Genomic DNA, 4,369 nt, shown 5'->3' with positions numbered 1-4,369 from the left:
ATTTTCACACAGTTTGCCAGCAACATCATCAGCCACTCTATCTACCAATGACAGTGAAAGGCACAAAACAGGACAATGAGGAAAGAGGGTTTTTTTTTTTAATTGTGAAAATACTGTACAGAGGAGTTACAATTACATGGGCAAGATAATGAGTACATTTCTTTTTTTTTAACTGATAAAACTTTTTATTTCACTTTTGAATTTTTACACTTTTCCTGATTAGTCCATGTAAGGTGAAACTAGAACTGTTTAAAAGACATACACAAGGGCTGGGAAGGTGGCTCAGTGGTAGAGTGCTTGCCTTGCATGCATGAGGCCCGGGGTTCGATTCCTCAGCTCCACATAAGCAAAAAGAAAAAAGCCGGAAGTGGCGCTGTGGCTCAAGTGGTAGAGTGCTAGCCTTGAGCTGAAGAGCTGAGGGATAGCGCCCAGGCCCAGAGTTCAGGCTCCACAACCGGACCCCCCCCCCCAAAAAAAAGACATACACAAATCTAGTACATCAATAACCGGGGAATTTTCTTTTTTTTTCTATACTATTTTCACAACCACAGGTGGGTGTGCTTGCTAGGCAATGTAACCATCACAGAAGCAAACGGTAGGCAGAATACTGGTAAGGAAAAACAAAGGGCTACCAGATATACAGACAAGCTTGGTTCCACATTCACTACTGCATTTTCAAGTGCCAAGTATTAACTGCACATTTTTGTTCAGCTAAAAAGGAGTGATTTTTTCTTTTTTTTCTGGTTTGTTTAAATCAGTGCATGAATTTTTCTTTTCTCAGTTCAGCATATGGACAAACGGATGGGACTCTACAGCTAGGTGGAATGTCAAAGGTAAAGGAGTGATACTGTGACACTGAGGGGCCTGGCTATTCTCTGTTGTAGTGTCCACACAACTTCCCTGTGTTCTAGGGTCTTGTTTAGACATTATCTGAGAACTGAACTGGATGAGCATACTTAGGAGCTTGGTGATAATAATTAACAAGCAGTATCAGGGCTGGTTGCAATATAAGGAGAAACCATGGATACTTAAGAGTGCTTTGCTGATTCTGATTGTGGTATGACTGAAGAGCAGTAACTGTGCCCAGAACTAGAAAAGACAGGGCAATGGTGTCAGAAGCTCTTCTCAACTCTGAAGCAGGGCTTACTCACCCAATGTATCACCCACTGTATCTCTTATGTCCTGCCCATACAGTATAAAAAGTAAACAGAAGACAAAACATATAAGCTTCCAAAAGAAAATAAACATAAGGACAAAAATTTAAAGAGGAGAGAGTAAAAAATGGAAAGATCGTTAAATTTTAAAATTTCAAATGCCCCGAGCTAGGAAGAACTCAAAAAATGAGTACTCTTCAAGTGAGAAGCTATCTCTACAGAACGTTATTCTTAAAGGTAGCATCCAGGAAACAGAGAAAGCCATCCGTAAGGCACACGGTTTTTTTATTTTTCTTTTCTTCTTTTATCTAAGTGGTAATAAGGAAAAGAGATCCCCCTGATTTCACAAGTTGCAAATCAGTATCATATTGCTGTAGGAAAGGGGGTTTAAGTCACATCGTACAGGAGCACGGGACCTATTCATGGTATCACAACCAAGTTTTCTGCCACAAACAATTCTATTTTCAGGCTTTGATCCTCAGAGGAAGACTCTACATTTGTGGTCATGAACTTTTGAGTGGCAATGGCCCAAATTGGTCAAGGATCTATATGTTCTCACAGGCAGAATCACTGTGAATTACCATTAAACTTGGATGCCAAATGGTAAATGTCTCACTCCTAGTCCCAGCATTGCAATATAATCTCTATAACTTTCTGTACAACTTTACAAAAAGAATGACATTGCCCCATTTGTTAGGAAATGGAAAAACTTGGAAAAAATTATATTAAGTGAAGTAAGCCAGGCCCAAAGAAACGTAGGTCCCATGGTTTCCCTTATTTGTAATATCTAGTATATGTATGAGTCAAGCGGAAAAGGTCAGATAATGTGATGTCAGGAAAATGAACCCTTAGATGTGTATTTTAATGTTTTTTTTCTTTCATGCATGTGTTTCTAACACATTTATAAGATTATCTCTTTGTTGCTTTGTATGTCCCTCCTCCACAGTATAACCCCTGCTTTCACTATATTTGATGTCAGTATAACTTGTGGAGGAGATGGGGAAAAACCAGTTGTTTAAGGATACAGGTGGACCTGTTGCAACAATGAGAAGTACAAGTTGTCATGTCCAAAACGAGCTTTACAACGTTGGTGGGGGGGGGGGGGGGAGGAGAAGGATTGGGATTAGGGGGGGAGGGGGGAGGCTGGGAAGGGATGTGAAGGATAAACAAAGGAGGAGGCTGCAATGCTTGGTAAGAAATGTACGCATTATCCTGCCCATGTAACTGTAACTCCTCTGTACGGTATGTTCACAAATAAAATTAAATTTAAAAAAAAAAAAGAATTGTATTTCAGTGACTATTTTGATATCAGATTAAATTTTCCAAAAAGTTATACATAATTCAGGTCTATTTTTTTCTACCAGTGAGAGTTCTGCTAAGTTACAAAACCCCATAATCACAGTGTTCAGTTTTAAAAAATTAAACATACAGTAATCCTGTCAAAGTTAATTGAAATCAAAACTTCAGAATGCCGTGGCATTTATGTGACCAATTTGTGTTTTAGATACAAATACCAGCTGTTTATCCCATGGACCATTTTTGCTAGGCAGAGGCTGTGAAAAATCGAAAGTCGACATACAATTTTTTTTATCGCACAAAGGGATATATGTGGAGGGTACAGAGTGACACTGAACAGATCACAGAGCACAACAGACATTAGTTCTCTCCCTCCCCAGCATCTCCTTCATCTCCCTGGTTCTCCGATGTCCACAGAGTGAGATTGTCACTAAGTAGCTGCATGATCAGGGTGCTGTCTTTGTAAGACTCTTCATTCAGCGTATCCAAATCAGCAATTGCTTCATCAAATGCCGTTTTTGCTAGGCTGCAGGCCTTTTCAGGAGAGTTTAGAATCTCATAGTAAAAGACGGAGAAATTTAGTGCCAGGCCAAGTCGAATTGGATGTGTAGGCTGCATTTCTTTCTTACTAATTTCAAACGCTTCCTGATATGCCTGCTGGGAGTTCGACACAGTAGTTTGTTTATTGTCTCCAGATGCCACCTCAGAAAGGTACCTAAAATAATCTCCTTTCATTTTCAAGTAGAACACCTTACTTTCTGGTTGTGTAGCGTTAGGAATATTTGTCCAACAGCTCCAGAACATCATTGCAGATGTCCTGCAGCTCCGCCTCGATCTTCTCACGGTACTCTTTGCCTATCTGCTGCTTCTCATTCCTCTCCATTTTCTGCTCAATGCTGGAGATAACACGCCAGGAAGAGCGGCGGGGGCCTACCACGTTCTTGTAGGCAACAGAGAGCAGATTTCTCTCTTCATTGGAGAGTTCGTGCCCTGCTCCGTGACTGCTTTCATAGTTGCAGCTATGTCATCATAGCGCTCAGCCTGTTCAGCCAGCTTGGCTTTCTGTACCAGCTCACTTTTGTCCATGGTTGTTCCATGGGAGGGTTCCAGGGGGCAAAAGCGCTTCCAACGAAGCTTTAATAGCTGCGACCGCTTTCTTCCCAAGCCCACTCTTCAGGAGGCGGCACGGGTGGCTGCAGTGGCGGCGACGGCTGCGGCGGCGACAGCTACCACGGCTCCGAAATCGGTGGCGGCTGTGGCGGTCAGTACATTTCTTATCAAGCATTGTAGCCTCCTCCTTTGTTTCCCCTTACCATCCTCCCCCCCCCCCCCCATAACCCAATCCTCCCCCCACCCCCGCACGAAAGTTGTAAAGTTCGTTTTCGACATAACGACTTGTACATCTCATTGTTGCAATGGGCCCACCTGTATCCCTATTTAAACGATTTGTTTTTCCCCTTCCTCTCCACAAATTATACCAACATCAAATACAGTGAAAGCAGGGGTTATACTGTGGGGGAGGGACATACAAAGCAACAAAGAAATCATCTTATAAATGTGTTAGAAACAATCGCATGAGAGAAAAAAAAACATTTGAATACATATCTTAGGGTTTATTTTCCTAACATCACATTATCTGACCTTTTCCGTTTGACTCATACATATACTAGATATTGCAAATAAGGGAAACCATGGGACCTATGTTTCTTTGGGCCTGGCTTACCTCACTTAATATAATTTTTTCCAAGTCTTTCCATTTCCTAACAAATGGGGCAATGTCATTCTTTCTGATGGAGGCATAGAATTCCATTGTGTATATATGCCACATTTTCTTGATCCATTCATCTACTAAGGGGCATCTGGGTTGGTTCCATATCTTAGCTATAGTAAATAATGCTGCAATAAACATAGTCGTGATG

At 41.4% G+C, this 4,369-nt stretch overlaps 1 pseudogene across 1 annotated transcript; it reads right to left on the bottom strand.

Annotated features, from left to right (window-relative positions):
* Positions 1–2,744: 2,744 nt before the first annotated feature.
* LOC122111723 lies at positions 2,745–3,707 on the bottom strand (annotated as a pseudogene). The gene has a single exon (XR_006148039.1). The product of XR_006148039.1 is annotated as a 14-3-3 protein beta/alpha-like (transcript).
* Between the last annotated feature and the right edge of the window lie 662 nt (positions 3,708–4,369).

The sequence above is a fragment of the Dipodomys spectabilis genome, unplaced genomic scaffold, assembly GCF_019054845.1.
Source record: "Dipodomys spectabilis isolate Male_0828 unplaced genomic scaffold, ASM1905484v1 ptg000087l, whole genome shotgun sequence".
In the NCBI taxonomy this organism is placed as follows: domain Eukaryota; kingdom Metazoa; phylum Chordata; class Mammalia; order Rodentia; family Heteromyidae; genus Dipodomys; species Dipodomys spectabilis.
Note: the sequence above shows the minus strand (reverse complement) of the source record. Positions and strands in the feature narration are given on the sequence as shown.